At 47.0% G+C, this 24,407-nt stretch overlaps 1 protein-coding gene across 1 annotated transcript in view; it reads left to right on the top strand.

The window, feature by feature from the left end:
- Positions 1 to 24,407, top strand: part of LOC114597992 (neuroligin-1) — a 625,400-nt gene that overhangs the window by 99,417 nt on the left and 501,576 nt on the right. The gene's annotated exons all lie outside the window — the stretch shown is intronic.

Here is a 24,407-nt window from a genome sequence, read left to right as displayed (position 1 = left end):
GGGAACTTGGTGAGGCTGGGAGCTTACTACTCCAACGAGAAGCTGGATTCTTCTCAATGTCTGTTCTGAATTTTGTCTTTTGTGGAAATCTGCTGGCGAGAACGAAGTTCAGTGCAGATTCTGTAACCCAACCTGAAATGAAGGCCATCTAGAGGCCTCCAGCATTGCTTCTGGTGAGGACCCAGTTGAAAAAACTAAGTTAACAGCACTCCACTACTGTGTACACAAAAGGGAGCCTGGGATCCCTTAGTTTTCATCAATCTTTTTTGGCATGTTTGATTTTTTGAGCAATTGCTGTGGGCACCACCCCTGCTCATTTTCCTTCCCTCTCCCTTGAATCAGCCTCTCCCATTCCACAGGGACAGAGAGTGAGAAACCATGTGTGCACCCCATTTTGCTTTTCCAAGGGATCTAGGTTAGGGTTGCCATATTTCAATAAGGAAAAATCTGGACACAAAAGTTGTTGAGGGGAAATCGCCCCCAAACTCATTGAGCTTTTTTGGGGGAAATTACCCCCAAAGGCAAAGAGTGATGCCAAAACACACACGGCCTAGTTCTATTGGCTAAAGCATGCACATATTGTGTGTGTGTGTGTGTGTGTGTGTGTGTGTGTGTATAAAAAACCGTGAACGCTCATTTCGCCAGTAGAATCGCGGACATGTCTAGGAAATTCCAGACATATGGAAACCCTACTCTGGGTAAAAGCTGGATCCACTAGAATCCATCTGAGCCATGAAGAGCACATAGAGCTGAGAGAGGAAGTGGGAAAGAGTGTCATGCTTACAAGTTCCTCCTTCAAATCTCTGTACTTTTCAAAGGAGAAAGGTAAACGCATATACTAGGTAATCCATTAAAAGTACTAGCAATCCATTAAAGCATATATATATAAACACATGCGTTAGTGATAATGGCATACAAAAAAATGCATCAAAATAGGAAAAAGTGCCTTGCAATTTTTTTTTATAATAGGCAAAACTGCATAGAAAAATTGTGCATGTTATAAAAAAGTTTGCATTGATTTTTTTAAAAAAAGATATTTATTGAAATTTTCCACTTTAATACATTAAAAAGTCTTTTTAATTCTTTTTTGATAAAAAAGTTTGCATTGAGATGCTGATGAAATTTCAAAAGGACTTGTACAAGAGAATAATAACAGCAAACTGATGCAGAAATGTGGACAACTGAATTTAAGAATGGGAAAATGAGAAACCGAAATTGATATATTTGCCCATCCCTGGTGCAAAGCTAATCCTTCTGCTATGCGACCACAGTGCTGTGTCTCTGGAATAGGAGCCTGTTCTTAGAATGACTCCTACCTGCTCCCTGCACCTAAGCATCAGTTATTTGCCTTTGGCAAATTGTTATCAAAGTAAATGGTTACTAAGCATCCTTCCCCCTAACTAGCTTCTCTGCTGGGAATGCAAAAATGTTTATTTTAAGCTGCGAATGCAGTAAAAGCACGAAAAGGGCAGGGAGGTGCTGTGAGCAATCGTGCTTGGTGCTGGAAAGATTCTTCTTGAACCTTCGCTCAAAATATTTATGGCAAAACAGGGCTCTGAAGAGCAGTAGAAGAAAGGAGCCTTTTATCATGATGAGCCTTGTCTAGAAGAGCGGCTGAAAGCATGAAATAAGGACATTAGAAGAACCCTGCTGAATCAGACCCAAAGGGCTGTAATGTCCAGCATCCACTCCAAACCCATCCAGTGGCCAGACAGGTGCTTCTGAGATGCCTACAAGAAGGTGAGCTGAATAGCAATTCTCCATGGTTGGGATCCAGATGTTTGATTCCCCTGATTCTATCAAGCCCAGGAGCTATATCATCACTGCAGATGGTGGCAGCAGTCACGAAATTAAAAGACACCTGCTTCTTGGGAGAAAAGCAATGGCAAACCTAGACAGCATCTTAAAAAGCAGAGACATCACTTTGTCGACAAAGGTCTGTATACTTAAAGCTATGGTTTTCCCAGTAGTGATGTATGGAAGTGAGAGCTGGACCATAAAGAAGGCTAAGCACCGAAGAATTGATGCTTTTGAATTATGGTGCTGGAGGAGACTCTTGAGAGTCCCATGGTCTGCAAGAAGATCAAACCTATCCATTCTGAAGGAAATCAGCCCTGAGTGCTCACTGGAAGGGCAAGTCCTGAAGCTGAGGCTCCAATACTTTGGCCACCTCATGGGAAGAGGAGACTCCCTGGAAAAGACCCTGATGTTGGGAAAGATTGATGGCACAAGGAGAAGGGGATGACAGAGGACGAGATGGTTGGACAGTGTTCTCGAAGCTACCAGCATGAGTTTTCACAAACTGCGGGAGGCAGTGGAAGACAGGAGTGCCTGGCGTGCTCTGGTCCATGGGTTCATGAAGAATCGGACACGACTAAATGACTGAAAAACAACAAAACTATATCTGTGATTTTTGCTAATCCAATTTAAAGCTGTAGGCGACTACACCACATGTACCGAGACTAACCCTTCCCGCCCCCCACACACAAGAAGGGGAAATGAAAAGAACTGAAAGCATAAACGAGAGGATGAAAATATGAGTGAGACTGGACCGATATGAGGAAATGCCCCTAAAATGAGGAAATTGGTAAGAACGAAGCTGAAAGGCAAAGCCAAGAGGATCAAATCTCCCCATAACATTTGGGAGTTGTGCTTTTAAACAACTTCCAAACACAGTGCCAAAAGGGCCAGGAGGATGCCAAAAGTAAAAAAAAAAAGCGAGAAGCTATTAGACGCAATAAGGCTTCCTAAAAAATAGAAGTTTTATCCAAATCAGAGGACATCTCACTTGGATGAGAAGGAAGATGTGCAAAGGAGAACAAAGTCTGTGCCCTCCTGTATCCGTGCAGAGTTTTAGGGGGGAATCCACAAAAAATCCTTTAAAATCCAGACAGATTTCAGTGTGCTGTTGCTCTTGGAATAATTATACGGGAACCGACAGCATGTGCTCAGTACCCATCGCTTCAGGGGAACAGAACGTTATTTTTAAGTGTGGCAGGTAGAGATGCACACACTATCTACTTTAGGTGGCTGCTTGTAGTAAAAGGAAGAGAGCCCGTTAAAAGATGAGAGTCCTCATCCAAGCCCTTAGCCACCCCGTAAGTACTATGAAATAGAGACGCTCTCATACTGAACTATTTTGTCATGGAAACTGGACAGAGTGTGGATTCTGAAGTGGTCCCACACCTGATCCACATTAGGGAGGGGTGAATATACCAGTTTTTGTTTCTCATTTTTCTTAACTTCAGTTGTCCACATTTCCACATCTGTTTGTGTGTGTGTTTAAAAAAAGTCCACGTGAAAATTCACCTGCATTTTAGTGTGAATGGGCCTTAACAGACACATTTTCGTCTGCAATTTTGCCAAAGATACACATTTTTGCAAAGCAATTCCCCCTAATGTAATGCATTTTTGCATCTTCACCAGTGCACATATTTATATGCATGCTTTATTCCAGTATATGCATGTTTGTACACGCTGCTTCACAAGGGAGGTGAACCACAATATTTGGAGAAGTATGAATTTTGAAGGGTGGGTGTTTTGGTTCATGTATTGTTTCAGAAAGTGCAAACTAGCTTGGATCTCCTTTAAATGCAAACTAAATCAAATGTCTTCCCTATCCTTAATCCACACCTAAGCCTGCGAAGCACTGATTGGAGAAGACCACTTTGAAATCTACATTCCCTAGACTTCTCCATCCCCCTTGCACGATGCCCTGAGATGCCCAGAGGCGAAAATCTGTAGGAGAGTTCTTCCATAATTAATATCCATAGATGCGCAGAGGACCTGGAATGGTTGACTACCAGGTTATCTTTTGCAGTTACCTTTCCCCCTGTTGGCATTTGTCTTAGTTGACTGGGAATCAAAAGACCACAGCAACATTAATGTAAGTGGGGGCGTCGGTGCCTTCTGCATGCGCCATTAATAGGGAATAAGGCTAGCCTACTGCCGGCCCCCATATGGGTTCATTCAATGCACTGGAGGCTTCTGAGCTCCACATATGGGACAGCCATGTGGCTTGGAATGTGCCTAGGGTTGCCATATTCCCAAAAGTGAAAATCCAGACAAAGTCGAGCCTTTTTGGGAACATCTCCCCGCAAAAAAATAGTTTTGGGGCTTTTCTTGGATTTTTAAAGCATTTGCTTTTTTTTTAAAAAAAATGGCATTACTTGCCTACCTGGACGCTTGGCAGCCCTAAATGTGCCAGCAGTGCTTGATTCACAATTGAAGGGTGCGTAAAGAAAGAACAGTTCAGGGATGAGACTTTTAGCTTTCTTTGGGGGTCCAGCATAAGTTGAGCTCTGACTGATCTTGATCCAGGGTCATGCGTTCATACAATCTGGCTGGGTCACATTGAAATGAAGGACCTCTCCCAGGGGGAGCTGAGACTGGTCATTGGCCATTTCTTTTGCCCACATCCTTCTCTCTCCTGATACATCTTCCAACACTGACAGTTTCCTTACTCTCTCTGTAAACTGTCTGATGAAACAGGCTTCTGTCATTCCCCCGGGGCATTATTATGCTGAATAACAGATCTCATTACAGAAAAGCTTTGCTCGTAATCAACCAAAGATTCCTGTTGGGTTATTTTCCCCCCTCCCTCTTTCCTCCTAGCAATATCCTAAATTACTTCATGTATTTTGGTGCCTACACCTTGAATTCTGCTGACATAGACACTTATGTGTTGCCCCCCTCCCCTTGTGAAACTTTCCTTCTCTCAAAAGAGAGGCCACAGGTAAAATGTGGCATGGCTAAAGAGGGAAGGACCAGTGGAACCCAGGGAATATCAGAGGGGAATGAAAAGAACAGAGAATAACATTGCAGAAATATTTTTGCTGCTGCAGCTTGAGGAGAGCAAGAATGAAGAGAGGTGGTGGCGAAGGGTAGGAATGGATGGGGTTGGGAATAAGGGGTTCCTTGACCCTCAGCTTTTCTTTCCATTGCTGAAATGCAATGATCCTTTTGCTAGTCCCCCCAAAAGAAACATGTAAATGGCCCATAATGATAATGAAATAATTGGAGACTTCTTTTGCCTTTCTCCCTCATGCCACTAATTAGCTAAGGTTGACATAGAATAGGTGTCTGCGACGGAAAGGAAGGAATGACTGTGGTTTGAGGGAGAGTGAAAGGCCAAACTGCAGGTTACCATACACTTCAACATTTCTCCAATGAAAATAGGGACGTTCTATTCCACAATAATAATCACTCTCTTATTTATACCCTGGCAATATGACTGGCTTGCCCCAGCCACTCTGGGTGACTTGTAACATACATAAAAACATAATAAAACATTTAACCTTTTTTTAAAAAAATCCTATACAGGGCTGCCTTCAGACGTCTTCTAAAGGTTGTATATAAACAACTAGTTGACTTTTAGAAGACATCTAAAGGCAGCCCTGTTTAGGGAAGTTTTTAATGTTTGAAGTTTTATTCTGTTTTTAATGTTCTGTTGAAAGCCGCCCAGAGCGGCTGGGGTAGAAATTAATAATAATAATAATAATAATAATAACAACAACAACAACAACAACAACAACAACAACAACAACAACAATAACAATAAAATAAAAATAATAATTTAGAAATAATAATAATGACTTACTACTACTACTACTACTACTACTACTACTACTACTACTACTACAGTATAGTTTCTTATCTCCTTGGCTCTGGGGTCACATAACTCCATACCCTCCAAAATTTCTCCAATGGAAATATGGATGTCCTAAGGAAAAGCAGGACATTCTGGGATCAAATCAGAAACCACAAGGGTATTTGTAAATCTGGGACTGTTCCTGGAAAATAGGGACTCTTGGAGGGTCTGGGTAATACTGAGTGCTTAGCACAGTGGTTTCCAACCTTTTTTTGACCAGTGGACACATTTAGAGTTTCGAGAGGACACAGTGGGTGCCAGTCACAAAATGGTAGCCATGGGGATGTGTCTTAACCCAAAATGGCTGCTGTGGGGTGCGTGTGCTATAAAGGCTGCTACATTTAAAAAGACAGGAAAGGAGACAGGACCACAAAATGAAGCAGGAAGCCCCTCCCCACCAGCTGCCTCATCAGAGAAGAAGAGTTTGGACTTGATATCCCGCTTTATCACTACCCTAAGGAGTCTCAAAGCAGCTAACATTCTCCTTTCCCTTCCTTCCTCCCTCACTCACAACAAACACTGTGAGGTGAGTGAGGCTGAGAGACTTCAGAGAAGGTCACCCAGCAGCTACATGTGGAGGAGCAGAGACGCGAACCCGGTTCACCAGATTACAAGTCTTAACTACTACACCACACTGAGATGCCCTACATCAGCCTCTGCCATGTTTGCTCACAGAAAAAAACTCCCTGCGCCTCTACAGAATACAGTGGAGGTTGTGTGTCGAATCCTGACTTCAAATGAAATGTGGCAGGGACAATATGTCCTGTTTCGTTGCCTGAGGCGAAACAGGAACGTGCTGCCCTGCCCTGCACCACCTCTGCTGAAGCTGAGTTGCTCTCACAAAGCAGTGGCAGGTTCCAGAGAGATCTCCAGCGAGATCTTGCAAAATCTCGTGGAGCGCACAAGATCTCTCGAGATTCCAGTGTGAGATGTCGCCGGAGGTCGCTGCCACTGCTTCTCTGTCAGTGGCAGAGGTAGCAGCGGGTGTGGGGTGCTGCCTCATGGACCTCTGTTGCCCTAAGTAGCTGCTTCAACCCTTATCAACAGGCTGGTCCTGAAATATGGGCATGTTCAGTGTGGGAAAAGCTGAGCCGGTGCAAACAGGAACAGAGTAGGAAGAGCTAACCATCTTTTGTGTACAGTGGTACCTCAGGTTACATACGCTTCAGGTTACAGACTCCGCTAACCCAGAAATAGTGCTTCAGGTTAAGAACTTTGCTTCAGGATAAGAACAGAAATCGGGCTCCGGCGGCACAGCGGCAGCAGGAGGCCCCATTAGCTAAAGTGGTACTTCAGGTTAAGAACAGTTTCAGGTTAAGTACGGAACTCCGGAACGAATTAAGTTCTTAACCTGAGGTACCACTGCATTGTTTATTCTGGAGGGATAATTTACCGGGACATTTCGCAGGCACTGTTGGGCACATGGGTGCCCATGGGCTACACATTGGTGACCCCTGACTTCGTGTGTAGCTGCCATCAACTGAGTTTTTTCTCTCCTAAGGCTCATAGTAAACCTAGATGTATGGATATACAGTGGTACCTCTGGTTACAGACACTTCAGGTTACAGATGCTTCAGGTTACAGACTCCGCTACCTCAGAAATAGTACCTTGGGTTAAGAACTTTACTTCAGGATGAGAGCAGAAATTGTGCGGCGGCGGTGCGGCAGCAGTGGGAGGCCCCATTAGCTAAAGTGGTACCTTAGGTTAAGAACAGTTTCAAGTTAAGAAAGGACCTCCAGAACGAATTAAGTTCTTAACCCGAGGTACCACTGTATTTTTTAATTGGAGCTGGGGCATGGGTTTAGCCAGGATTTATGTTGGGGGTGGGGTATGGGGTGTGTGGCAGGATACCCAACTGCCATCCTCTGTCTGGCTCTGTCTAGCAGATTCAGAATGAAATGTCTCAACAACAGTTGTTTCAAATTACTCGCTTTCGACCCTGAGCACTCAGAAAAATCTGTCAAAATCTTTCTACAATTTCTACTTTTAGTTAAGTATTTTTATTTATTGATTCGGTGGGGGGGGGGAGCTGCTCCCCTGGCTATGCCCGTGAGCTGAGGAAAGAAGAGATAAGTCTCTTTTCCCTCCACACACTGTTTCCCCCAGTAACAACCGCACTGTAATTGCGCCTATAATTAATTAACTAATTAACCAAAGAGAAACAAAAGACACAGCTTCAGTGTAGCGTGTAGTTTGGCCCCCAAATATAGAAGGAGATGAGTTTGGGCCTTAGAGGCTGTCTGTCTCCATGGAGATCCAATGTGGGAAGCACTGGGCTTTGTGCCTCCACCTCCGCTCAACCTGTGTATTTGTAAATAAACACCAAGATGACAAAACACCAAAAGGCGAGTAAGAGACACCATGACAGAAGTTTATAAAATGTACCGCATAGAGAAAGTGGCTAGAGAAAATGGGTTCCCCTCCCTCTCTTATAACACTAGATCCCGTGAGCCTCTTTGGCTTGCCGATCAGAAGGTCGGTGGTTCAAATCCCTGTGATGTGGTGAGTTCCTGTTGCTCTGTCCCAGCTCCTACCAACCTAGCAGTTTGAAAGCACACCAGTGCAAGTAGATAAATAGGTACCACTGTGGCGGGAAGGTAAACGGCGTTTCTGTGCACTCTGGTTTCCGTCACAGTGTTCATTGCACCGGAAGCGGTTTAGTCCTGCTGGTCACATGACCCAGAAAGCTGTCTGCAGACAAATGGCGGCTCCTTTGGCTTGAAAGCGAGATGAGCACCACAACCCTGTAGTTGCCTTTGGCTGGACTTAACCATCCAGGGGTCCTTTACCTTTTGCTTTTTTTTTTAATGGAACTCCTGCAGAAGGCAGTGATGGCCACAAACATAGATGGCTTTAAAAGAGGCTTAGACAAATTTACCGATAGATGGCTACTTGCCATGATGACACTGCTCTGCCTCCATAGCTGGAGGCAACAGATCTTCTGAATACAGTGGTACCTCGGGTTAAGAACTTAATTCGTTCTGGAGGTCCTTTCTTAACCTGAAACTGATCTTAACCTGAGGCACCACTTTAGCTAATGGGATCTCCCGCTGCCGCCACGCCACCAGCACACAATTTCTGTTCTCATCCTGAAGCAAAGTTCTTAACTCGAGGTGTTATTTCTGGGTTAGCGGAGTCTGTAACCTGAAGAGTCTGTAACTCGAGGTACCACTGTACCAGTCGCTAGAAACCACAGGCGAGGAGATAGCTCTACTGCTCCAATTCTGCTTGTGGGTTGCCCAAAGGTAGCTGGTTTGCCACTGTGAGAACAGGATGCTGGTCTTAGATGGGCAATTGGCCTGATCCAGTAGGCACTTCTTATGTTAGTATTTTATTTATTAAATTTGTATATCCAGGGTAGTTACAACATAAAATCACAATATATATATAATAAAAGTAAAAACAGGAACAACCCAATAATCCTCCCAACACATTTTAAGGGGGCATTGTATGTCTATAAGCAAAAGGCCTGTTTAAAGAGAAATGTTTTTATTCCATGGCTCCCTTCCCTGAACTGGGGGGCGGAGGTTGGGAATAGTTCAGGTCAGGCTTTCCAGCAACCTTTTCCTGTGGAGAACAGAAGGCTGGTGGCATATGGTGCATTTGCAAAATAAAATAAAAATAAATGTTTATTTACAAATGTACCAGCATCCTCTAATATTTGACAGAGGAAATAAGCACCCTGTTTTTATGTTAAGTGAACAAGGGACTCATAGTAAGAGAGTCAGCAAGCCAAATGAGCTTCCGCTGGATATGGCAGCAGGCTCTAAGAACTTTTGAAATATTAACCTAGCCTGTATTTACATTTCCCCACAATGCAGAGTGCACATTTTCGCATTTAGAGGTTATAAATACAAGCATTTTCTTTATCACTGCCGTTTTGCTTCCAGATCGCTAAGGATTGCACAGGTGTCATCCTGCCAGTTGCTTAGTGCCGGTGAAACAAGAAGGGTGCAGAGGCATAGGCATACAAGGAGCTGCCTTCACCTGGGACAGACCTTGGTCCATCTGTCCCTATCTACACTGACTGGCAGGGTTTCAGTCAGGGAATCTTTCGCAGCCCTTCCTGGAGATGCCAGGGCTTGAACCTGGGACCTTCTGCATGCAAAGCAGACGTCGTACCCCCAAACTATGGCCATTCCGCTTCTCTGAGTGTTTCTACCTGAACTCCCTTCTGGTTGCATTCTACTGGACTTACCTCTGGTTAATTGTTTGATTGGCAATGGCATTGACTACTGTTGGGACTAACCGAGGTTCCCGCCTTAACCCGGTTTGATGTGATTTCTTGGGAAATTGGTGGCAGGTCTAGGGCTAGTTGGGAAAACCACAACTAGACCAAGCCCCAAGGTATGGCTAGGGGGTGGTGGAGGAAGACTTGGGGGCAGGAGAGCCACAACAGCAGCGGTGCTCCCATCAGGAAATTAGCTACTTCCAGAGAGAGAGAGAGAGAGAGAGAGAGAGAGAGAGAGAGAGGTCTCCTCATGGGCAAGAGACTGCTGGGAGGAAGATCCTAAAGGAGACAAATGCTCTGTGGATTTTCACATTCAGGGATGGAAACAGATGGTAAGCTGGGGTAGACGGAGGGTGTGAATTGCCCACCCACCTCTATCTGAGGCCAAAGCTGGCTCCAGGGTTCTCCCCTTCCCCACAACAGCTCTGTCATCATGCCTTTTAAAATTAGGTGCAGTTTGTAGGTTAGCCTCAATGCTCAGTATATATATGAGCAACTTGTAGTACTGGGTGAGCAGGCATCTGCTTGCACAAAGCAGTTTCTCCTTCCTCTCCTGCCTGCTGCAGCTCTTTGTGCACCCCCAAAACCTGCTCCTGAGTATCAGGGGACCTTCCAGAGTGTATTTTGTGCAAGGGTGTGGGGACTGGAAAAGAGGGACCTTAAATCTCATTGAGCAAGTAGGTTTCCATTTTGCAAGCAGGCAGACATCACTGCATGCCATCCATTAAGTTCATAGTCAGAACATATGTAATAATTGGTGCAGCAGCCAGCCAAGGCAAGACAGGGCAGAAGACAGGACGGCTTGCTTGTTTTGCACCCAGACTCTTTCCGAAAATTTCACGTATTCATTCCTAAGTCATGATCATATAATGGTACCAATAGGGTCACAGAGTCTTCACTGTGGGTTGTTTTGTGTGTGCACTGCAAGGTGCTCCATCTCCTAAATCCATCATTTTGGATAGAGACCTAGGGTATCACCAGAATGTGGGCTGCCCAAGAGCATTTCTTTTAGGTCTCTAATCATGTCTCCAACTCCTGATGCAAAAGATACTCCTGCCCTTTCCCCAGATGAATAGGTGGAGAGAACCTTTGGTTGTCCAGATGTTGTTGAACTACTACAGTGGTACCTTGGGTTACATACGCTTCAGGTTACAGATTCCGCTAACCCAGAAATAGTACCTCGGGTTAAGAACTTTGCTTCAGGATGAGAACAGAAATCGTGCTCCAGCGGCGCAGCAGCAGCAGGAGGCCCCATTAGCTAAAGTGGTCTTCAGGTTAAGAACAGTTTCAGGTTAAGAACGGACCTCTGGAACGAATTAAGTACTTAACCCGAGGTACCACTGTACTCTCATGAGCCCCAGTGAGCAGAGCCAATGGCCAGGGATTATGAGAGCTGTAGTTCTGGACGGGGAACCATTTCTAACACCTACAAGAAGGTGTGGCAGCAGCACCAATCCCTGCTGAATTGTGGTAAGGAAAACAAGGTGCATAACTGACTTGTAGAGTTCCTGTGGGACAGCCTTTCTCAACCTGTAGATCCCCAGATGTTGTTGAACTACAACTCCCATCACCCCTAGCTAGCAAGACCAGAGCTCAGGGATGATGGGAGTTGTAGTCCAACAATATCTGGGGACCCACAGGTTGAGAACCGCTACTATGGGAGGTGTCCATCTTCAGTCCTTTGGACCTGTAGGTGGGACTGGTACAGAACTGCTGCCAGCCACTGAAAACCTGGGACGGGGAAGCTTTGGCCCTGCAGATGTTGCTAGACTACAACACCCATCATCCCTGACCTTTGGGCCATTCTTCTTGAGGATGACTTGCTGACTTGGAGTTCAGCGACATCTGGAGGGCTACGGGTTCATTGACAACCCTGGCATAGGCAATCCTTATCTAGATGGATCCATGATCTGTATAAAGCAGCTTCCTCCCCATTAAGCTCTCACTTCTATGCAGCTGTTTAAGCCATAAAAGCACCTGTCAGGCTGGGAGCTTTGCAGCCTCAAGCAAATGAGATGATAAACAGCCTCCCCAAATTCCAGGCTTCATTTTTTCTCAGCATGTTAGCTTTTCTTGCAACTCATGCCTCAGAAAAGACCCACTGAGGTCCAGGTGACTGGAACTGGATGGCTTGGTATGTATATTGTCAGTACAGTTGGACATCTCAAGAGCTGCTCCATCCTAATTAGTTCCCCAGGCTCTCCTTAGGCCTTTGTTTGGGTAAACTGACTCTCAATGCTGTCAAGAAGCCTTGGGGGTCATTATCTACCTGATAAATTGAAAGCTTGCCCAAGAAGAGGATTTTCCCCACAGAGATGTCAAGACTCAATCTGCCGGTTCTTGAACATTTCCCATCATTTCCCTAGTTTTGTTCTCCAGAATTAGACTTTCCTCTCCATGGCTCAGTCCCAAACTACACATTATTCAAAAGGCACATGAATTATGGGAGAGGAAAAGCCATATCTGGTGGGGACAACAGAGAGTGGAAAGGCAGTGCTGGCAATGTGGAACTCGCCATTTCCATATCTGCGTTTCCTTGCTCTAGGTGCTTCAGTGCAGCTTTTCAGGAAGTTTTGAACACATAATTCTGTGCATTTAGCTCCCTTAAATATCAATTGCCCCATTGGAAGTAGCACTTTACTGAAAAATTCTCCATTGTTTTTTCTTTTTCTTTTTCAAACCATTCCCCAGAATTTTATGAGAAAAGAAAGTAAATGCAAAGTTGTGCAAGGGGAGAGAAAATTTCTAGTGGGCTCAGGGTAGTGTGCTTGTGGGTGTGTTTGTGTGTTAACCTTACAGTCTCAGATGCTGGAAAGCTGATGATAAGGCTTCAGATTTGTAGGATCTACTTTGTGTGTGTGTGTTTTACTATAACCCCAATATCCACAAATTGAAGTTTGGTACAAAAGACATTAGCATTAAAGAATTCTGAGCTCATGAATTTTTAGTATAAGAATGAAAAGGAGTTCCCAGTTCTTGTTTTAACCTTTAAAGCCCTATACGGCCTAGGACCTTCGTACCTACGGGACTGCCTCTCCTGGTATCTCTCCCATGGAGGACCTTATGGTCTTCAAACAAAAACATCTTGGAGGTCCCGGGCCACAGAGAAGTTAGGCTGGTCTCAACCAGAGCCAGGGATTTTTCGGCTGTGGCTCTGATCTGGTGGAATGCTGTCACAAGAGACTACGGCCCTGCGGGACTTGACATCTTTCTGCAGGGCCTGCAAGACAGAGCTTGAAATATACTCAGAGTCGCAAAGTGATTTCATGCTCTTTATTCAGCTCATGGTGGTGAGGAGGAATGAATGGAAGTCCCCTCAAAGTATCTGCTTTATATACATTATTTACACAATGGGCTGCACATGATTGGCTAATTCCGGAATTCTACTGTAAGCCAATCAGGTTGTGGATTCACTTCTATCTGGAGCATGATTGGGTAGTCCCTGCCAACCAATCATACTGCTGCATTGTTCTAGGACCAATCAGACTGCTGCCTTTTGGATCCTATTGTTCTAGGACCAATCAGACTGCTGCAGTTTGGATCCTATTCAACTCAGTACATAACACCCCTCCCCTCTAAGTTCCAGTCCTGCCCGGGAGGTCGCATTCATAGTCCTCAAGGTACGCCGGCGGCCTACGTGTGCGTTGCGGCCTGGGATGTTCCCTGGTCCGGGGTTCAGGTTCTGGCTCATGTTCCAAGGATGCTGGCTGTGATGGGGCTGTTTGGTCTGGCGCAACTGGCTCGCTCAGTCGTGGTTCTGGTTCCGGTGTCCTTTCGGCCTCGCAGGTCCTTTCTGTATTTACTGATTCTGCCTCTCCTGCTGGCCCCTCGTGCTCTGTGGGCCTCACTGCCCCTCTGTTCCCTTGGGACTCCTCTGCCCTTTCTTCCTCCTGGTTTTCTCCCGGGAATCGTCGCCGTATCTGGTCGCAGTGGCGGCGCCAGCATTGCCCTCCATCTGTTAGCACCTCGTACGACACGGGGCCAGTGACCCTGGTGACTGTGGCGGGTACCCATGCTGGGCCTGCCCCAAAATTCTTTGCGTACACTGGGTCCTGAGCCTCGAAGGTCCGGGGGTTCTTGCCTTCCCCCACCAGTACCTCATCCTGAGCTCTATCGGGGTGAAGGCGGTCCAATCTGATTGCAAGGCGCCGACCCATTAGTAGTTCAGCGGGGCTCCGGCCAGTCGTTGAGCTGGGGGTGCTGTGCTGTGCTAGAAGGAATGTGGCAAGGCGGTACTCCCAATCCCCTTGCGTCGTGCGGCGAAGGGTGTCCTTGGTGGTCCGCACCATGTGTTCTGCTTGGCCATTGGTGGCAGGGTGGAATGGCGCCGAACGGATGTGGCGGATGGCGTTCTGCGCTGTGAAGGTTTGGAATTCTCCTGACGTAAATGCAGTCCCGTTGTCTGAGACGAGAGTGTCAGGGAGCCCGTGGGTTGCAAACAGCCTGCGTAGTACCCGGATGGCTGCGGACGTAGAAGTGGACGGTACCAGTGCGACTTCCAACCATTTGGTGTAGGAGTCCACCACTATGAAGAATGTTTTCCCCTGAAAGGGGCCAGCAAATCCACATGCAGGCGTGACCATGGTGCTCGGGCGGACTCCCAGGACTGGACTGGGGCCCTTGGGGGATCTGGGCGGGATTCTTGGCAGGCCTGGCAGTGTTTGACCCAGGCCTCTATCTCTCCGTCGATCCCCGGCCGCCACACATAACTCCTGGCAAGGGCCTTCATTCTTACTACCCCTGGGTGTGTCTCGTGTAGGGCTGTGAGGACCCTTTTGCGGAGGGGCTGGGGAACAACGACCCTGCTTCCCCATAACAGGCACCCCTTGTGGGCCGACAGTTTGCGGGTTGTGTAGCCAGCAAATTCTGGCCCGGGGCTGCTGCTGGGCCATCCCCTCCACACCCAGTCCAGGACCCGGGAGATGACTCTATCTTTCTTGGAATGGTGTGCAACTTCTTGTGCCTGAATGGGGCGGTCGGGAAGCAGCTCCAGGCTCATAACCTCTTGTGCAGGTGCTGGGTCGGGGCCTGTTTCCGGTAGTGGTAGCCTGCTGAGGGCGTCCGCATGGCCCATCGCCTTCCCCGGACGGTGAATCAGTGCATACTGGTAGCTGGCAAGGAAAATTGACCACCTGAGGACGCGAGGAGACAGCACTTGGGGGGTCTGCTTTTCAGGGGCAAACAAGCCAAGCAGCAGCTTGTGGTCAGTCACCACAGTGAAGGGCCGCCCGTACAAGAAATCATGGAATTTTTTTACTCCCTTCACGATTGCCAGACCCTCCTTGTCGATTTGCGAGTAGTTCCGCTCGGTTGCGTTGAGTGTCTGGGAAAAGTATGCCACTGGTACCTCTCTTCCATCCGGGAGTTGGTGTCCCAGGACAGCGCCAATTCCATAGGGCAAGGCGTTGCATGCTAGCACCACCGGCAGCCTCTCGTCGAAGTGTGCCAAGACCGAGTTTGAGACAAGCAAGTCCTTGACTGCCTGGAATGCGGCCTCCTGGTGCTGGCCCCACACCCAAGGGGCCCGCTTGTCCAGGAGTCTGTGTAGGGGCTCCGCTACCGCCGCCTTGTGGGGAAGGAAGGAATGGTAAAAGTTCAATAGTCCCAAGAAGGCCTGAAGTTCAGTCTTGTTCTTGGGCGCTGGGGCATCACAAATGGCCCGTACCTTGTCCCCAGTTGGGTGGACCCCTTCTGCGTCCACCATAAATCCCAGAAAGTCCACCTGAGGCACTCCTAGTAGACATTTTTCCCGCTTCACCTTGAGACCCGCTGTCTGGAAACGGTGCAGAACGGTGCGGAGGCGGTCCTCAAACTCCTCTGGTGTGGGCCCAGCAATCAACACATCATCGAAGAAGGGGGTGACGCCAGGAATCCCTTTAAGGAGCGAGTCCATTAGATTCTGGAATATGCCTGGTGCCACACTGACACCAAATTGCAGCCGCTTTACCCTGAACGCTCCTCTGTGCGTCACAATCGTCTGTGCCTCTGCTGTGGCCTCATCTACTGGTAGCTGTTGATATGCTTGGGCCAAGTCCAGCTTGCCAAAAATTTTCGACCCAGCCAGGGTGGCAAGGACATGGCTGACCACTGGCACTGGGTATGCATGGGCCGTGAGGGCCTTGTTTATGGTACATTTGTAGTCTGCGCAGATGCGGACCGAACCATTAGGCTTGATGGGTGTGACGATTGGGGTTTCCTAGGGGGCATTAGGCACCGGTTCCAGCACTCCTTGCTCCACGAGCCGGTCCAATTCCTCGTCTATACGGGGTTTCAGGGCGAACGGAACCCGGCGGGCCTTGAGCCTGACTGGTCGTACTGCGGGGTCAAGCTGTAGAGCAATGGGGGGGGCCGTATACTGTCCCAATTTCGCATCGAAAACCCCTGGAAATTCCTTGCATATGGCGTCCACGTCCACTTGTAAGCTAGTGTGGTTCACCCCGGTGACGGCTAGCCCCAGTGGTCCAAACCATGCCAATCCCAGTAAGCTAATGTAGGGGCCCTTGACCACAAGCAAGTCCAGTTGCCGCGTCCGCCCTCGGTATTGCACCCTGAAGGTCCCCACCCCCATTGTGGGGACCTTACGTTTCTGGAAGTCCCGGAGGGTGAATGGGGCCGGCCTGAGTTTGGGACCCCCAGTAGGACACAGTTTCCTTAAGGTCCTTGCCGAGATTATGGATAGAGTTGAACCTGTGTCAAGCTCCATGCGGCATGGGGCCCCCTCTATCTGTACCTCTACATAAATTTTCTCTACGTTGGGGTGGGGCAACTGGTATACCTGGAAGTCCGTGAGCTCCGTCGAGTTGCCTTGGTGCGTTGGGCCCCGGGACCTGGGGCTCTTGGATTGGTCATCTGATGCCTGGTGTCAGGTGGGCCGAGCCTGACACACCCGGGCGATGTGTCCCAATTTTCTGCACTGCCTGCACTCTGCATTTCGGAAACGGCAGGTCCTCCTCTCGTGACTTTCCCCACAGCTTGCGCAGTTCCCTCCTTCTCGTCGAGGCAGGTGTGGTATGTGGGCTGCTTGAGTGCGCTGCTGTACTCGGTGCACCTCCTCCCTGTCGGATCCTGAGTTGTCGGTGAGGTCTTCGTGGTGGACCCTCGGTTGGGATGGCAGGCTCGGCCGTGCCTCTTGCGTCGACCTCTCGGCAGCTTCCGTTGCCAGGGCCTCCTCCAGAGCGACCTGGAACGTTAGGTCCTTCTTAGCGTAGAGGCGTCGTTGCAGCTTCTCATCCTTCAGGCCACCGACGAGGCGGTCACGAAGCATGTTCTCCAGCTCTGAGAAGTTGCAGAACCGGGCGGCTTGGCGGAGAGAGGTCACAAACCCAGTTATGGTTTCCCCAGGGGCTTGCCGCTTTGCGTAGAAGGCATTTCGACGAGCCACCACCGAGGGCTGCGGCGAAAAGTGCCCCTTCAGCTGTTCCATTATTGTTTTGTATGGAACGGTAGCGACGTCTTCAGGTGCAAGGAGAGCCCGGGCGATTTCAAACGTCTCCTCTCCGCAGACGCTGAAGAATATCACCCTCTTCTTGGCGTCTTCTTCATCGGTGACCCCTTTGGCTTCTAGGAGGAAGGTGAAACGGGAGGCGTACGCTTCCCAGTCTCCGGATGCTGGGTTGAATGGCGAGAAGCTGCTGTCAGTTGCCATTCTGAGTTCCTTGTGTCCCGGAGCTGAAGCCTGGATACACGGTGCGAGGCAGCGGTGCGGCAGGTGGCGGTGCTGCGGTGCTGTGTGTGGCAGTCAGCTCAGCGGGATCCCACCTTCATCGCCAGTGAAATATACTCAGAGTCGCAAAGTGATTTCATGCTCTTTATTCAGCTCATGGTGGTGAGGAGGAATGAATGGAAGTCCCCTCAAAGTATCTGCTTTATATACATTATTTACACAATGGGCTGCACATGATTGGCTAATTCCGGAATTCTACTGTAAGCCAATCAGGTTGTGGATTCACTTCTATCTGGAGCATGATTGGGTAGTCCCTGCCAACCAATCATACTGCTGCATTGTTCTAGGACCAATCAGACTGCTGCATTCTGAATCCTATTGTTCTAGGACCAATCAGACTGCTGCCTTTTGGATCCTATTGTTCTAGGACCAATCAGACTGCTGCAGTTTGGATCCTATTCAACTCAGTACATAACAGAGCTGTTCCACCAGGCCTTTGGCCAGGGCACAGCCTGACCCCCTCCTTTGGCAATCCTCACAGAACTCTAGCCGAATGGTTGCCATTAATCTAATTTGAATTAATTTTATAATGAAATGATTTTAGAATGTTGTATTTATTTTACTGTTGTTAGCCACTCTGAGCCCGGCTTTGGCTGGGGAGGGTGGGATATTAATAATAATAATAATAATAATAATAATAATAATAATAATAATAATAATGCAAGCATCTTCATTTCAGCAGCATGTTGAGAGGGAGGACTAATTTAGTTAGGAAGCAATCCTAAGTATGGGAAGCCATGTAAAGTATACCAGATCCAATTTTTTCTCAGGAGAGGGGGTATTGCTTTGCTGAGTTGTCCTCAGCCTGAGGGGGGGAAACAAGGCTTACACCACTGCTTTTGCAAGCTCTGGAGTTAGGATCTAGCATAGGGGTAGGCAACCTAAGGCCCGGGTGCCAGATGCGGCCCAATCGCTTTCTCAATCTGGTCCGCGGATTGTCCAGGAATGAGCTTTTTTTTACATGAGTAGAATGTGTCCTTTTATTTAAAATGCATCTCTGGGTTATTTGTGGGGCATAGGAATTCGTTCGGTTTTGCCCCCCAAAATATAGTCCGGACCACCAAATGGTCTGATGGATGGTGGACAGGCCCATGGCTGAAAAATGTTGCTGATCCCTGATTTAGCATAAATCCCCTGTGTCTGCTCCTGCCCTTTGTCCCAGAACTCCCATTTCTCAGGGCTTACACCAGCGTAAGTAACCTGCCAGGCTTGGTTCAGCTGCCTGGACCTCATCAGCTGACCCAGGATAGGGAAATTACGCCAATGTATCTCTGTCTACGGGATGTGGATAGCGCTGTGGGTTAAACCACTGAGCCTAGGGCTTGCAAACAGAAGGTTGGCTGTTCGAATCCCCGCGACTGGGTGAGCTCCCTTTGCTTGGTCCCTGCTCCTGCCAACCTAGCAGTTCGAAAGCATGTCAAAGTGTAAGTAGATAAATAGGTACCGCTCCGGCGGGAAGGTAAACAGCATTTCTGTTCACTGTTCTGGTTTGCCAGAAGCGGCTTAGTCATGCTGGCCACATGACCCGGAAGCTGTACGCCGGCTCCCTCGGCCAGTAAAGCGAGATGAGCGCGCAACCCCATAGTCGGCCACGACTGGACCTAATGGTCAGGGGTGCCTTTACCTTTTTCTCTGTCTAAGACAGGGTTGGGGAAGGATGCCAGCATAGCCAGGAATCAGCCAGTTGTGCTGGGGATCTGCCACTTCCCAACTTGCTCATCCCAGAAGAACCAGGGTTAGGATTGTGCCCTTCGTTAAGTGTTTATTTCTGTGCCACCTTCCAGCCACAAAGTAGCTTGCAAAAGACAAATCAAAATTCAAGCAATAAAATGCAATTTACAAAAAAAATAGACAACAAAATCCCAACAACGTGTTTAAGAAAAGCAAGACCAAAAATATGGAAAGACCAAAAATAGTTAAAAGCCAAATATTTCTATCCAGTTTGTTGGGTTTAGGGGAATCAGAAATCTTTGCCAATCATCTAGAGTTCCCTATCTACCTCTTGTCTACTGTTGGCAGTGCTGAATAGGGTGTAAGAAGGCATCAGTTTCTGTCCTGACCTGTGTTTGTTGCATGCAGTGCTATTTCCATTCTGCTTCAGTTCGGCTTTTGACAAGATCCACAGTCTTAGTCTTGCCCTCCACTGTGGCAGAATTTTGCGTAATTAATTATGTAATCGGTACGCACACCATTCATTTCAATGCAAAAGAAACGCGGCGCAAATGGGTATTTGTGTGTGGAACCTCATCAGTTACATATCGTTTGCAGACTGAAACCAAGAACAGCAGCAGATACCAGTTGTACTTGCTGAATTGATTTCTATTCCGGACATGGGACAAATAAGCATTAACAATTTCTGCTCCTGTTTCAGTTTCACTTGGAAGTCTCCAATACCCCTACTGCTCATCTAGCTGAACCCATGCTCTGATTCAGAATAAGGAGCTCCCTATGTCCCCAAATCACAGGTTGCGCTGTGGGTTAAACCACAGAGCCTAGGACTTGCCGATCAGAAGGTCGGCAGTTCGAATCCCCGCGACGGGGTGAGCTCCCGTTGCTTGGTCCCTGCTCCTGCCAACCTAGCAGTTTGAAAGCACGTCAAAGTGCAAGTAGATAAATAGGTACCACTCTGGCGGGAAGGTAAATGGCATTTCCGTCTGCTGCTCTGGTTTGCCAGAAGTGGCTTAGTCATGCTGGCCACATGACCCAGAAGCTGTACTGTTCGGCCAATAAAGCGAGATGAGCGCCGCAACCCCAGAGTCGGCCACGACTGGACCTAATGGTCAGGGGTCCTTTACCTTTACCTTATGTCCCCAAATGAGAATTTGATCCACGTATTCTGGTGCTCTCTATGCTGGCTGCCAGCAATTCACTCAAGTCTCACACAGAGGGGTGTTTTCCAGTCCTGTTGAGATGCCAGGGAGGCACTGGAATCCTTGTTCAAGAAGAATGCATTGAGTTAATGCACAAACACTACTGCTAGGACTAGGACTACTGTCTGCTACATTCTGCTCTCACGACTAAAACTCATGCTGAAGATGCGATTGTCTGGCTCCTCCCCTTTTTATATGTTCCTCGTGCTGTTGTCCCAATTTCTCATCAATGAGTCATTTCCTCTCTTAGGATGTAAAGAGCCTGATTAATTATCTTAAACAGTAATTTATGATTAAAAGGCACATTGTGTGCTCTTCCACCTACCATAAATTATGTAAAATGTGCATCAGGACTCGACAATTTTCCTATTCTTTATTAATAGGGCTGTCTAGGAGCAGAATTAATGATACTTTTCACCAAACACACACACATAATTTTGGAGGAGTTGGGATCTAAATCTTTTTTTAACAAATCCACCATTTTGTATGTGAGCCCAGCCCAATGAGGCCTAAGTTTCCTTACTGAGGTTGCTTTCCCTATCCAATCTTTTTTTTAAATAACTTTTTTATTCAAAATTAAAACAAAACATATTATCCAGAAATATATCATCCTTATCCCCCCCATTTTTCCTCCCTCCCCCCACAGAACCCACCCCCACCCCCGACTTCTCTCAGTTCCAGTCTTTGATTTCTCTAAAAGTGCTGATTTCTGCATGTTACACAGTTGTATAGATCCTCAAACTATTTAGCTGATTATTATCAATAAAAAGTTTGTGAATGTTTATTCAAAGCCAGCCAAGGAGTCCAGTTCGCTTTGTTGCATCTTCAAATACTTTGTAAAGGGTTCCCATTCATCTTTAAAGTCACAGTTATCCTTGTCCCGTAGCTTATATGTCAGTTTTGCCAGTTCTGCATAGTCCATCAATTTTCCTTGCCATGATTCTTTAGTTGGGGTTTCTTCAGTCTTCCATCCTTTCCCTATCCAATCTTGAGTCTCTACAGCAGTGGTGGCCAAACTCAGCCTTCCAGCTGTTTTGGGACTACAACTCCCACCATCCCTAGCTAACAGGACCAGTGGTCAGGGATGATGGGAAATGTAGTCCCAAAACAGATGGAGGGCTGTGTTTGGCCACCACTGCTCTATGGGAAACACACAGGGCTGTTCTCTGTAAAGAAGGACACACGACTACCCCAGCCTCTGTCTTTAGCAGCAGTATTCCACTGCATGCATTTTCTATAAAAAACATGTATTTTATCGTACCCTTCAGCAAAAGTTCCCATGGTGGTTCATAATAATAACAATAAATAGTAATAATAATAAAATGAACATCATACAATTAACATTTGACGATGCCAGGAAAAATATGAACATCATAGAAACAAGAAAATAACGGGAAATGCAGCAATAAAAGGAGAGAAATGGCAAGAGTAAAAATAACTATCCATTAAAAGCTTTGAGAGAATGAAATTGTGTTCACCTGGTGCTGAATAGCTAGCAAAGTGTGTATATCAGCTGAGGGTTTCTTTGTGGGGGTGGGAGAGATTGCACAGCTGTGGCTCTCAGATATAGGTCTCTGCCAGAGGTTTAAATAATATATTGAAAGTTTTTTTAAAAATTAAAAACTATATATGATAATGAATAGTTACCCGTCGGGATATGCATGAAATGGAAGCAAGGTCCATTTCAGTTGACTGGACTACCAAGTAAATATAGTTATGCCTGAAGGGTAAGGAGGCAGAGGTCTTCTAAAAGTCTGGTAGTTGTTGTTCTCTTTGACATCTGGTGGGAGGGCGTTCCACAGGGCGGGTGCCACTACCGAGAAGGCCCTCTGTCTGGTTCCCTGTACCTTGGTTTCTCGCAGTGAGGGAACCACCAGAAGGCCCTCGGCGCTGGACCAATATTCTGTAGCTGGGGCTGAATTCACAATTTTTGGCATTTGTTTTTGATGCTAATATTTTGGTTGGTTGGGACAAGGATACTTTCCTCTTTCATTGATGGCTGTGGATGACTGCTTTTCAGCATTATAGTTTTGATTCATTTTATTTGTCTCTTGTTGTAATTTTTGTATTACAAAAAAAAATTGTAGGTCACTTTGACACTTCTTTTCGTTTAGGAAAGCAGAAAATGGGAATACAGATAAAAAGTGTTTTTCTTTGGGGGGGGGGAGCGTTTCAGAATTCTAGCCCCCTTCTCCTCTCCCCTCCCATTTTGCAGACTCCTCTTTTCCCAACCAAGTACTCCAATACAAAATGGAGATACAACACAGCAAGAGATTTGCTGTTTCTTGTGGTGGCAATGAAGGCAGGCAGGCAGGGAGGTGTGTTGCTGCTTCACCTCCTAATAGTGAATTTCCACCAGAGGTGGATTTAGGGTAGCACAACTGGATTCCCCGCACTGGGCGCCGAACCAAGTGGGGCGCCACAGGGCATCACAACTATGAAGTAATGCATGTGCAGAATGGAAGAAGAAGAAGAAGAAGAAGAGGAGGAGGAGTTTGGATTTGATATCCCGCTTTATCACTACCCGAAGGAGTCTCAAAGCGGCTAACATTCTCCTTTCCCTTCCTCCCCCACAACAAACACTCTGTGAGGTGAGTGGGGCTGAGAGACTTCAGAGAAGTGTGACTGGCCCAAGGTCACCCAGCAGCTGCATGTGGAGGAGCGGAGACGCGAACCTGGTTCACCAGATTACAAGTCCACCGCTCTAAACCACTACACCACAGGCAAGAGGTGAGGGGAGTGTTTCCAGATTTTGGCATTGCACAGGGCACAGCAGAAATTTGAAAAACCGAAGTCCACCCCTGTTCCCACTCCCAAGAAACTGTTGCAATTTTTGCGGCACATCCATTTGTTGATCCTTGATGCGGGACTTGACATCTTTCCGCAGGGCCTGCAAGACAGAGCTGTTCCACCAGGCCTTTGGTCAGGGCACAGCCTGACTCCCTCCTTTGGCAATCTTCACAGAACTCTAGCCCAATGGTTGCCATCAATTTGATTTGAATTAATTTTATAATGAAATGATTTTAGAATGTTGTACTATTTTATTGTTGTTAGCCGCCCTCAACCCAGCTTTGGCTGAGGAGGGCGGTATATAAACAAAGTTTATTTATTTATTTATATTTATATTTGTATTATTATTATTATTATTATTATTATTATTCAGGCCAGGATTCCATAATGGCCTGAGCTAACTACGGGCTTGGGGACCACAGGAATTGCAGTAGGCAAGGGGAAAGGTAGAATCCTAGTCCGCAGGCAGCTGCAAACATGGAAGGAACTTTAAAATAAACCTGTTCATCCAATAAGCATATTCTGAGTTCTTACTTTTAAGTGTCCTAGGCCTTTGCACCCAGCAGCTCCTTAGAGAATATTCAGCAACATGCTCCTTTCAGATGTTAATAGAGTGGATAATTTGAACTGGCCATTCTGCTGTCCTTCAGCTCTTTTTCTGCCTGCCTGCTTAGTGTTTCTGCTTTTATAGCAGGAGGGGAGGCAGGAAGAGGAGCTGGTTGGCCTGGAAAACAGGAGAGTTCAAACTGTTGGCCAAAGTAGGAAAATTGTTGCATGTGTTAATCTTCCTGGAGGTATGCACATTCTTCTGTGTTAACAGCCATTGTCGGGTACAGGTAGATTTTGGCTCATTTTTTAACTGCATTTTTCCAAAGCAGCTGTGCTGAAAGGATGACCGGGCTTTGTGTAACATCCCTTATTGCACAAGCCAAGGACTTTGCCCATTGAATGAATGTGAGCCGTGAAAATTAGTATCCTTATAGACGTTGCTCCGCAGCCAAAGCTACTTTTCTAAGGATTTGTCGATTCAGATGCAAGGTATCTGTCACGCCTTTTCTGGAAGTGGGAACCAATTTAACCACAGATATACATTATAAAAGCATTCCTGCTGGTTTCATTGTTGAGGCTTCTGCGGCAGGCTG

This window comes from Podarcis muralis, chromosome 6 (assembly GCF_964188315.1).
Source record: "Podarcis muralis chromosome 6, rPodMur119.hap1.1, whole genome shotgun sequence".
Taxonomy (NCBI): Eukaryota; Metazoa; Chordata; class Lepidosauria; order Squamata; family Lacertidae; genus Podarcis; species Podarcis muralis.
Note: the sequence above shows the minus strand (reverse complement) of the source record. Positions and strands in the feature narration are given on the sequence as shown.